This window comes from Scyliorhinus torazame, chromosome 30 (assembly GCF_047496885.1).
Source record: "Scyliorhinus torazame isolate Kashiwa2021f chromosome 30, sScyTor2.1, whole genome shotgun sequence".
In the NCBI taxonomy this organism is placed as follows: domain Eukaryota; kingdom Metazoa; phylum Chordata; class Chondrichthyes; order Carcharhiniformes; family Scyliorhinidae; genus Scyliorhinus; species Scyliorhinus torazame.
In genome coordinates this window covers 27100075-27112297 of record NC_092736.1, presented here as the reverse complement: position 1 = coordinate 27112297, position 12223 = coordinate 27100075, and the positions used below count along the sequence as shown (strand labels likewise).

The following is a 12223-nucleotide window of genomic DNA, read 5'->3' as shown; positions in this document are numbered from 1 at the left end:
GGACCAGCACAGAATGGCCACCTGTAAATATCTATGATTCTATGTCTTAACTTTCACAAAGTTTCCATTTTCCCAGTCCAACAATCCCTCAATTTTAAAATTCTCATTTTTGTTTTTCAATTCCATTCCTTGCCTCACCCTCCCTATATGTGTAATCTCCTCCAGCCCTACAACCCTCCAAAATATCTGTGCTCATCTAGTTCTGGACTTCAGCTATCTAGGCCCCAAGTTCCCTCCCTACAACTCTCCATCCTCCTTTAAGACACTCCTTAAAAACCTATTTCAATTGGCAATCTGATATAATGTCCCCTTATGTGATCTGCTGCCATATTTTGTTTGACAGTGCTATTGTAAAGCATCTTGGGAAGTTTTACAACGTCAAAGGTACAGTACAAATGTACATTATTGTTGTTGCTGTGACACAGCAGATGGTGAGTGCAGGGTTGCCCAAATCCCACAAGGAAACTTGAAACAGCTGCCAGAAGAGTTTGTGCAATTTGAGTATTCTGAGGAGGTTTTCTGAAATCAGGAAGTTACTTCGCAGACCAATTGTGATGATTTGATATTAAAGTTACACATTAATTAAAGCAAAGAAATAAAAAAAATTGCAATTAAAAAGCCAAGAACACCTTGATACAGTTAACAGTACTTTTTAAACCTTTCCAAAAAGATCTTGGCTGCAATAACACAGAGCTAAACCTCCCTTTGGATAGCAAGAGTCCTTATAGATTTTCTAAGCTATATAATTCCAGTAATGTTATCACGCAATGCCCTGCTGTTCTCAGGGTATTCTCGGAGCATGACAGGAAACTGGTTCTCCAGGTCTGACCTTGTCCACAGACTGGATTCTTTGAGATCAAACCAGCAACAATATGCACAGTCTCCCAATGTTTTCTGATATCTGTTTTCTCTCTTTGATCTAACCCTCTATTCTTTCCGACAATCGGTTAGAAGTTCCCCAGAATTGATCAATCCCCCTTTTTTAAAGCTTAATAGCTACTGTATTTTAAAAGTACACTTCCCCTATCTTTCCTCATCTATTTCCCATCTTCCAATCGGTATATGTTCTCCTTTGAAATACAACAGCCAACTTCAAATCACTTCTTTCATTCCCTCATGTACATTTGTATTCATGTTCTCCTGGCTGCCTCTGCTCATCGTCATCTCAAACCAATGTCTTCCCACCTTTCTTGTCAATGTTTGACCTTTGCAGTCTTTCGGTCTCTAATCTAATTAAACCAGTCACACTCCACAAACCTGTTTTCCAGTCTGTGAGAATACGACAGTGATATTACAAAAGGCAAAATGTTAAAACTCTTGTTTTCCTAACATTGTTCACCAAAGGTATTATGAGAGATAGATCAAATGGAGGTTGGTCACAGATCACTTCCAATCTCATTGAATGGTGATGGAACAAGCTAAATACCGTATCACGTTTCTATGGTCCTGTTATTGTCACCCGCAGAGCTGCTAAGATTCGAGCGGCATGATGGTGCAGTGGTTAGCACTGCTGCCTCACGGCACCGAGGACCCAGGTTCGATACCAGCCCTGGGTCACTGTCCATGTGGAGTTTGCACATTCTCCCAGTGTCGTGTGGGTTTCACCCCCACAACCCTCAGATATGCAGGGTAGGAGCATTGGCCACGCTAAATTGCCCCTTAATCGGGAAAAAAAAATTGGGTACCCTAAATTTAAAAAAAGACCTGCTAAGATTCTAGTCAAATTATACAGCATCCTCCTCATTACTTTAAAAATAAATAAATTTAGAGTACTCAATTCATTTTTTCCAATTAAGGGGCAATTTAGCGTGGCCAATCCACCTACCCTGCACATCTTTGGGTTGTGGGGACGGAACCCACGCAGACACGGGGAGAATGTGCAAACCCCACAGACAGTGACCCAGAGCCGGGATCGAACCTGGGACCTCGGCGCCGTGAGGCAGCAGCGCTAACCCACTGCGCCACCGTGCTGCCCTTCCTCCTCATTACTTTGTGGTCTTCCTTTAGCAGGTTCCCATTAGCTATACACAATACTCCAAATACAATTAGTGTTGAGTACAGTTCATCGTTACCTTCTTGTTTAGCATCAGATATATCAACAATTTATCATTCTTCGCTTTGCAAGGAACTAGCCACTTGGCAACGATAATAACCACATGTTGCTATTCACGTCAACAGGCACATGGGAACACCGCCACCTGGAAATTCCCCTCTAGGTCACTCACCATCCTGACTTGGAAACATATCACCGTGTCAACGTTCCTTCACTGTGGCTGGGTCAAAATCCTGGAACTCGCTCCCGAACAGCATCGTGGGTGTACCTACACCACAGGGACTGCAGCAGGTCAAGAAGGCGGCTCATGACTACCTTCTCAAGTCGCAATTAGGGATGGGCATTAAATGCTGGCCTAACTGGTGACATACCCACATCCCTTGTTTGAGTTAAAAAAACAAACTTGTTTTACTGTTTTGAAATAACTTGGTTTCGCAGTAAAAGCCCCCCCAAAAATCTGGAACTGAAATGCGCTTTTAAAAATGACGATGATCCTCGTAATACCATGGATGGAACCAGAGGCTGGAGGAACTTTCAAACAAAGAACAAAAATCGGTTCTCTCTGTTAAGTAATGGGTTAAGAGACATTCCAATTAGTTGTCTCATTTATGTTAAGTATCCAATAATTGACACTGCTATGTAAAGAGGTGGCCTTTGTGTCAGGTGATGTGATGGTAGAGTTTTGTGCAGAGTCTATTAAAGTAAAATAAAGGTGTTTGTGAAAAGAGCAGAACCTTTGACCGTTTACACAACAGCAGCTAAACGTGCACTCTCTGTTCATTATTACACACACTGAGACTGCTGTGTGCGTTGGGGGGGGGGGGGGGGCTCTCAGGGGAAAGCAGCAACAGCCAAATTAGTTGCACCACTGTTGGCTCTGCTGCACAGGAGAGAAGGAAAAAGGGCAGGAATGCAATAGTGAACGGGGATTCATTTGTAAGCGGAAGAGAGGCAATTTTGTGGCTGCAAGTGAGACTCCAAGAAGTTACGTTGCCTCTCTGGCGCGAGGGTCAAGGATGTCTCAGAGCGGCTACAGGACATTTTGGAGTGGGGAAGGTGAACAGCCAGTGGTTGTGGTACACATTGGTACAAATGACATAGTTTAAAAAAAAGGGATGAGGTCCTATAAGCAGAATAGGAGGAGTTAGGAAGAAAGTTGAGTAGTTGGACCTCAGAGGTCGCGATCTAAGAATTACTAAGTAAGAAACAAGGAAATTTATAATGGGGAACAAAGAAACGACTGACTTAACTAAATACATACTTGGGTTGAATTCACAAAGGAGGAAACAAATAAGTTAACAGAGATGTTTAGTGAAAGGGAAGAACTTTAGATGATCGATATTAGTAGAAAAATGGTGTCGGGGAAATTGATGGGATTGAAAGCTGATAAATCCCCAGGGCCTGATAATCTACATTCCAGAATACTGAAGGAAGTGGCCCGAGAATTAGTGGATGCATTAGTGGTCATCTTTCATGATTCTACAGACTCTGGAACAGTTCCTACGGATTGGAGGGTAGCTAATGTAACACCACTATTTAAAAAGGGAGGTGGAGAGAAAACGGAATTATAGACCAGAAAGCCTAATGTCAGGAGCAGGGAAAATTCGAGAATCCATTATTAAAGATTCTATAGCAGAGCTAGAAAACAGTGGCAGGATCGGATAGAGGCAGCATGGGCTTATGAAGGGGAAATCATGCTTGACAAATCTACTGGAATTCTTCGAGGGTGTAAGTAGCAGAGTTGATGAGGGGGATCTAGAGGATGTGGTATATTGGACTTTCAGAAGGCTTTCGTCACAGTCTCACATAAGCGATTAGCCTGTAAAATTAAAACGCATGAGATTAGAGGTTGTGTATTGAGATGGATAGAAAACGGATTAGCAGACAGGAAACAAAAGAGTATGAATTAATGGGTCTTTTTTCAAATGGGAGGCTGTGATTAGTGGGGTACCGCAGGGATTGGTACTGGGACCCAAGCGATTCACAATATATTTAGAGGAGGGCAGGCAGCACGGTGGCGAAGTGGTTAGCATTGCTGCCTCACGGCACCGAGGTCCCAGGTTCGATCCCGACTCTGGGTCGCTGTCTGTGTGGAGTTTGCACATTCGCCCCTTGTTAGCATGGGTTTTGCCCCCACAACCCAAAGATGTGCAAGGTAGGTGGACTGAACACGCTAAATTGCCTCTTAATTGGAAAAAATGAATTGGGTACTCTAAATTTATATTAAAAAAAGATGCTCGATAAATATAAATTGTCTTGTTTAAATAAGATGTTGGGGGTGTCATGTGAGAGTACCTTTAGGAAATGGGTGTTTAAGAAATTACCCTTTAACAAAGAACAAAGAAATGTACAGCACAGGAACAGGCCCTTCGGCCCTCCAAGCCCGTGCCGACCATACTGCCCGACTAAACTACAATCTTCTACACTTCCTAGGTCCGTATCCTTCTATTCCCATCCTATTCATATATTTGTCAAGATGCCCCTTAAATGTCCCTATCGTCCCTGCTTCCACTACCTCCTCCGGTAGCGAGTTCCAGGTACCCACTACCCTCTGCGTAAAAAACTTGCCTCGTACATCTACTCTAAACCTTGCCCCTCTCACCTTAAACCTACGCCCCCTAGTAATTGACCCCTCTACCCTGGGGAAAAGCCTCTGACTATCCACTCTGTCTATGCCCCTCATAATTTTGTATACCTCTATCAGGTCGCCCCTCAACCTCCTTCGTTCCAGTGAGAACCAACCGAGTTTATTCAACCGCTCCTCATAGCTTATGCCCTCCATACCAGGCAACATTCTGGTAAATCTCTTCTACACCCTCTCTAAAGCCTCCACATCCTTCTGGTAGTGTGGCGACCAGAATTGAACACTATACTCCAAGTGTGGCCTAACTAAGGTTCTATACAGCTGCAACATGACTTGCCAATTCTTATACTCAATGCCCCGGCCAATGAAGGCAAGCATGCCGTATGCCTTCTTGACTACCTTCTCCACCTGTGTTGCCCCTTTCAATGACCTGTGGACCTGTACTCCTAGATCTCTTTGACTTTCAATACTCTTGAGGGTTCTACCATTCACTGTATAAGAAATGGGTATTATCAGTGATGTCAGAGAGTGGGTAGAGCTGGGCTGTCTGTCAGCTTTTTACTTTCGTTTTTGAGCAGGCGGCAGGGTGTGTTTTAGTTTCGTTTTCAGTGTTGGAGCTGAAGCCAGACCAAGCAGGTGTATTGCTGTTCTCTCTGCCATCAAAAGACTATCTCTTGATCATTTGGTGAATTCAGAATTATAAATGTTCTCAGTAGTGACTTTAACCTGATGTGCTTTTGTTAAAAGTTGTTTTTAAGTTGTACGGATGTTAAAAGGAAAGCTTAAAGGATTACTTAGTGTTGTATTCTTTGGGGGTTGTATTTGAATTAATGGTTGCTAAGATGTTCACTGTGTTTTAAAAAGGTTAACTTGAGTTCATAGAATAAACATTGTTTTGCTTTAAAAAGTACTTTTCCATTTCTGCTGTACCACACCTGTAGAGTGGGCCGTGTGCTCCCTATACCACAACCTATTAAAAGTTGTGGGTCAGGTGAACTCCATGATACACTTTGGGGTTCTCTAAACCCTGGCCCATAACAGAGGGCTTCAGGTTCTCGATAGGGGCCAGGAGTAAAGACAGCTCCAAGAGTGAAGGAAGAATAATGGGGTTTGGCAGGGTTGGTTTGGCGACGGGGGAAGGTGCGTTACAGAAGAGAGAGAAAAGTGAGAGAGTTCAGGACTGGAGAAGGTTGCACAGCCTGGAACATCAGGGTCATGAGTGGACTTATCAAAGAGTACAAGAAGGGTTGAGGAACCAGTTGGCAGGAGTTGGAATAAGAGGGCGGCAGCATTTACTGACGCGTGTTGCAGACAGCAATTTATTTGTGAAGGGCTTTGGGGGCCAGTGTTCTGAAATTGGATCTGCCACTGGTGTTCATTTGGGATTGGCAGTGTGTCAGTTTTATCCTCAAGCAGTCTGGCTGCCTGTTTCTGTTTCTTCATGTTAGTTGGTCCCACGGCTCTGTATTTGCTGGTGTGGTAACTGGGCTCTGGAATACAAAAAAAAAAAAAATAAAATAAAAAAATAATTGCTCGTGGCCTGGACATGATTCCATGTTAAATGAGTGCATTCCTTTTATGTATATACAGGTGAAGTTCTCTCATTCGCAAATCACAAGCTGCGAGTAGCCAGCTTGCTGTCTATCAAAAACTGCTTTGAAAACTGAAGGAAAGGGAAGTAAAAAGGTAAAAGAAAGCAAATGCATAAAGGGTAAAAATACAAGGGGAAAAGAAACATGCACAGAAAAATGGTCACCTGTGTTGTTCCTGTGCTGTACTTTTCTTTGTTCTTAAAACCAGACACAAACATACACAAAGACGCAAATACAGAACCAGACACAAATATCCACAGACACAATTCTGGTCGCTACACTACCAGAAGGATGTGGAGGCTTTAGAGAGGGTGCAGAAGAGATTTACCACAATGTTGCCTGGTATGGAGGGCATTAGCTATGAGGAGCGGTTGAATAAACTCGGTTTGTTCTCACTGGAACGAAGGAGGTTGAGGGGCGACCTGATAGTGGTCTACAAAATTATGAGGGGCATAGACAGAGTGGATAGTCAGAGGCTTTTCCCCAGGGTAGAGGGGTCAATTACTAGGGGGCATAGGTTTAAGGTGAGAGGGGCAAGGTTTAGAGTAGATGTACGAGGCAAGTTTTTTACGCAGAGGGTAGTGGGTGCCTGGAACTCGCTACCGGAGGAGGTGGTGGAAGCAGGGACGATAGTGACATTTAAGGGGCATCTTGACAAATACATGAATAGGATGGGAATAGAGGGATACGGACCCAGGAAATGTAGAAGATTTTAGTTTAGACGGGCAGCATGGTCGGCACAGGTTTGGAGGACCAAGGGCCTGTTCCTGTGCTGTACTTTTCTTTGTTCTTTGTACAGAACCAGACACAAATCTACACAAAGACACAAATACAGAACCAGACACAAATATACAGAAATACAGAACCAGGCTTAAACATACAGACAGTTACAAATACAGAACCAGACACATACAGTCGGACACAAATACAGAACCAGACACAAAGATAGTCACAAATACAGAACTTGACACATACAAACACAAAATCTGGTACACAGGCACAAAAACAGAACCACACACATGCACAAAATCACATAATGCTACACACACAGACAAGAGCAGAGGCAATGATAAACACAGCAGCACAGATTGAGACTCGCTGAAATGTACAAGATGCAGAGGTTCGTTAGCCCTGCTGCCTCACGGCGCCGAGGTCCCAGGTTCGATCCCGCCTCTGGGTCACTGTCTGTGTGGAGTTTGCACATTCTCCCTGTGTTTGCGTGGGTTTCACCCCCACAACCCAAAGATGTGCTGGGTCTGTGAATTGACAACGATAAATTGCCCCTCAATTTGGAAAAAATGTATTGGGTACTCTAAATTTATATTTAAAAAAAAGATGCAGAGGTTCATACACAGGTACAAACACATACAACCTACGAACATGGAAAGATACAAACATTCATGGACACACAGAGGAGACATAAATGATATAGCTTGAATATTCCAACCAATACAAATTAGATTGGCAGTATCACAATTGTGCCTCCCTCAAAGATAATCAGATGTAGCCAATTCACTTGTTGTCACAATAATCCCATATTCAGCCACAGAGACTGCCCTCTGCCCTCCACTATTACTGAATGTTTCCACTTACCTTCAGTGTCAGGTTCCTGTCAATGAAATGTCAAATCAAGAGCAATTTTGTGTTGTGGGTCTGGACCTATCACCTGTTTTGAAGCTGAACATTAACCCAGAGACATCCACTGAAACATGTCCAGGCTGGATTAGAACATGAAATAAAGTATATTGTATTTCATATCATTAAAAAAACTCCTTATTTCCTGATACTCAAAAGAATCTCTGCATCCTACTCCACACTTCTATCTTACTAACTTCACAAGTCTAAACCCAATAGCGCAGTTTGATCCCAAATTATGTTTCCAGCATATTTATCACCTCTGCTATATAACTAGCCCCCACCAATACCTAAACCCACTGCTGATGGAACCTCTCCACAAACCTTCTATATATATATTCTATATATTCCGATTCTTGAAGGCATTTCACAAGCCCCAAACTGTGCAAACTCCAACTCCTGTTGTGCATTCATATAATTTACAGTGCAGGAGTCCATTCGGCCCATCAGGGGTTATGGGGAGAACGCAGGAGAATGGGGATGAGAAAAATGTCAGCCATGATTGAATGGCGGAGCAGTCTCGATGGGCCTAGTGGCCTAAGTCTGCTCCTGTCTTATCAGGTCTGCACCAGCCCTTGGAAAGAGCACCCTACTTAAGTCTAGGCTTCCACCCTACCCCCGTAACCCAGTAATGTGACCCAAACTTTTGGAAACTAAGGGGCAATTTAGGGTGGCCAATTCACCTAACCTGCGCATCTTTGGACTGTGGGAGAAAACCGGAGCAACTGGAGGAAACCCACGCAGACACGGGGAGAAAGTGCAAACTCCAAACAGTCACCCGAGGCCAGAATTGAATCTGGGACCCTGACGCTGTGAGGCAGCAGTGCTAACCACTGTGCCGCTGTGCTTCCCCGTGTTCTATTCTGTACAAATCCCCTCTCTCCTTTCCTCCTGTCATCAATCTTTATACACTTTCCAATGCACAATTTTGAAAATCTTTAGTGCCTACAAATATCTTCTGCATCCTAAAGTCTTGTACCCCTCTTTTTTCTGGGTCACGATTACGGAATGCATCCAACTGCACTATCTCTAGAATTCATTCAAATCCTTTGTCTTGTTTCAACAGTCCCTTCAAAGCCTAACCGTCCATCAAAAGTGCTCTGTCAGTGTGGGCTGGCACACTACAGTGCCAACCAGCCCAGACACGACTGGAGTCTGTGGGTCACCCAGTGGTAATTGTACTCATTCGGAAGCCTAGCATTATGTCAGGTAACTAGAGGTGAGACTTGGGTGAGGAGGGCTCATGTTTTGAGTTGCAAAGTGGCTTTGGAATTCAAATATTTCTATCGGTCCCAGGTCACAAGTGTCGGCAATACAGCTGTTGAGTTGAACAGGCTTGACACACTTTTAACAAGCGAACAGATCTGTGGCATTGCTACAGAAAACGATAAAATAATAATAATCTTTCTTTTTGCAACTATTTTCATCTTTTATTTTTCCAAGTCTTTGGGTTGCACCAAGTCTTTGCATTGAACATTCATGGAATGGCTCTCAATCACTTAATACGTACCCCCTCCATCTTTTGTTTTAATCATCTCTCTCTCCCTCCTTATGGTGGTATCTATCTCTTTGAGTGCGTGTGACAGAGGGGAGTGTGTGTGAGAGAGGTGATGTGTGTGAGAGGTGTCAGTGTGTGTGTGTTTGAGGGGTGTGTGTGTGAGGTGTGTGCGAGAGGGGAGTGTGCGTGAGAGGTGAGTGTGTGAGAGCTGAGTGTGTGTTTGAGAAGCAAGTGTGCATGTGAGTTGAGTGTGTGTTTGAGAAGTGTGTGTGAGATGAGTGTGTGTGTTTGAGAGGCGAGTGTGTGTGAGGCATGTTTGAGAGTGAGTGTGTGAGAGCGGTGTGTATGAGAGCAGTGTGTGTGAGCGTGGTGAGTGTGTGTGCTTGAGAGGTGTGTGTGAGGTGAATGTGTTTGAGAGATGAGTGTGTGTTTGAGAGATGAGTGAGTTTGAGAGGTGAGTGTATGAGGTGAGTGTGAGAGAGTTGAGTGTGTGTGTTGAGGGCTGAGTGTGTGAGAGATGAGTGCATATGTTTGAGAGGTCTGTGTGTGTGAGGTCTGTGTGTATGAGGTGATGTGAGGAGTGCGTGTGAGAATTGTGTGATAGGTGTGTGTGAGGTGAGTGTGTGAAAGGTGAGTATGTGATGTGTGTGAGAGGGGTGTGTGTGTGTGAGAGAGGTGTGTGTGTGAGAGAAAAGTGACTGTGTGAAAGGTGAGTGTGAGTTTGAGAGTGCTGAGTGTGTGTTTGAGAGATGAGCGTGTGTGAGAAAGGGGAGCATGTTTGAGAGAAGGGAGCATGTATGAGAGGGGGGAGTTGTGTGAGAGAGGGGAGTGTGTATGTGAGAGAGGGGAGTGTGTGTTAGAGAGGTGAGTGTGTGTTTGAGAGAGGAGAGTGTGTGTTTGAGAGGAGTGTGTGTGAGAGGAGTGTGTGTGTGAGTGTATGTGTGAGAGGGGAGTGTATGTGTGAGAAAGGGGAGTGTGTGAGAGCGGGGAGTGTGTGTGAGAGAGGGGTGTGTGTGAGAGAGGGGAGTGTGTGTGAGAGGGGAGAGGGTGTGGGAGGGGAAAGTGTGTGTGAGAGGAGAGTATGTGTGTGAGTGTATGTGTGATAGAGTGTATGTGTGAGAGAGGAGTGTGTGAGGAGGGCGTGTGTGTGTGAGAGAGGGGAGTGTGTGTGAGAGAGGGGAGTGTGTGTGAGAGAAGGGAGTGTGTGTGAGGGGAGAGTGTGTGAGGGGAAAGTGTGTGAGAGGAGAGTATGTGTGTGTGTATGTGTGAGAGAGCAGAGTGTATGTGTGAAAGAGGAGTGTGTGAGAGAGTGTATGTGTGAGAGTGTGTGTGTGTGAGTAGAGTGTGTGTGAGAGGAGTGTGTGTGTGTGTGAGAGAGGAGAGTGTGTGTGTGTGTGAGAGAGAGGAGAGTGTGTGTGTGAGAGAGAGGAGAGTGTGTATGTGAGAGAGAGGAGTGTGTGAGAGAGAAGTGAGTTTGTGTGTGCTTCTTTTGGGTGAGAGAGACTGTGAGCACGTCTGAGATGAGAATTGGGCACTCCCAGAATTAAATGAATTTGTGAGCAAAAGATCAGAACCACTCCTCCCATTAAAAATGACAAAAGATTAAGACTTGGAAGTATTTGTTGAATTGTTAATTATAATAAATGCATGCATATAAGAAATAGAAAAAAAAACTTATAAACTTGTTTTTGTCTATTTGTACAAATAATAATGTTTTAGTGGTTTAACTCTTCAATACAATGTTCCCTAGGGATTCCGTCAATACTCTTGGAAGGGCCAGAGCTAGAAAAGTTTGGGAATTCCTGGTTTAGGTCATTCCAATGCAGTGCGAAATTCACTGCAGTTGTTTTGAGTTAGTTGGTTGGAGCATGTCGGACACGAGGAACAGAGATCAAAGCATTCAGGGCAGCAAGTCAGACCAGAGAGCCAAGTACACACTCACTGTGGGTGCTCAGACACAATCCTGGGCATTCGAGTATTGTCGGCCTGGATGTGTAAGAATGCAACCTGTGCCTAACCCCAAAAATTCAACCTTCCCACTACAGGGAACACAAGAGGGAACGGGTCAGGGTAACGTGGTCTGGATAATGTGGCGCCGGAATGTGGCGACTAGGGGCTTTTTACAGTAACTTCATTTGAAGCCTACTTGTGACAATAAGCGATTTTCATTTCATTTTCATAGCGTAACCTGGTGGTTGATTAATTCTCAGGTGAAATGGAGAAACCTCAACATGATTACTCAACGTTTTATTCACAAGCAGTGCTACAGGGTGTCATGTGTCCTTTATGGTGCAGTCCCACTGCGTACCAATTTGAAGTACCACAATAGTTTGGGAGAGGGAAGCAATGGAAGATTACCCCCCCCCCCCCCAAAGATACAAATTGCTCACAGCTATGCCTCTCCTTGGATTGCTCTTATAAACTCTCCAGTGTCTGACTTAGTGAAGCAATGGCAAGGACCTTGCAAGCAGGTTTCCCAGGGACCGTGCCTGTAACTCAGGAAATGTGCCATTTCACACCACAATTACCACCAAACATTCCCCATACCCTAATTTTATTTATTTTTTTAACTTTAGAGCACCCAATTATTTTTTTTTCCCCAATTAAGGGGCAATTTATTGTGGCCAATCCACCTACCCTGCACATCTTTGGGTTGAGGGTGAAACCCACAGACATGGGGAGAATGTGCAAACTCCACACGGAACGTGACCCAGGGCCGGGATTCGGACCCGGGTCCTCGGCACCAAAGTCCCAGAGCTAACCACTGCGCCACATGCTGCCCTCCCCATAACTAATTGTTGCTAGTTTCCTTACGGGTGAATGCGAGATGGCTGAGTGTTCTTTCCAACACTCCTTCCGTC

At 44.4% G+C, this 12223-nt stretch overlaps 1 long non-coding RNA gene across 1 annotated transcript in view; it reads left to right on the top strand.

Annotated features, from left to right (window-relative positions):
* LOC140404465 (uncharacterized) overlaps nt 1-2782 on the top strand; it is an 80507-nt gene extending 77725 nt beyond the window's left edge. The window contains exon 3 of the long non-coding RNA XR_011938509.1: nt 2179-2782. This is a non-coding gene — a long non-coding RNA (uncharacterized lncRNA). The remainder of the gene's footprint in view (nt 1-2178) is intronic.
* Nucleotides 2783-12223: the final 9441 nt, after the last annotated feature.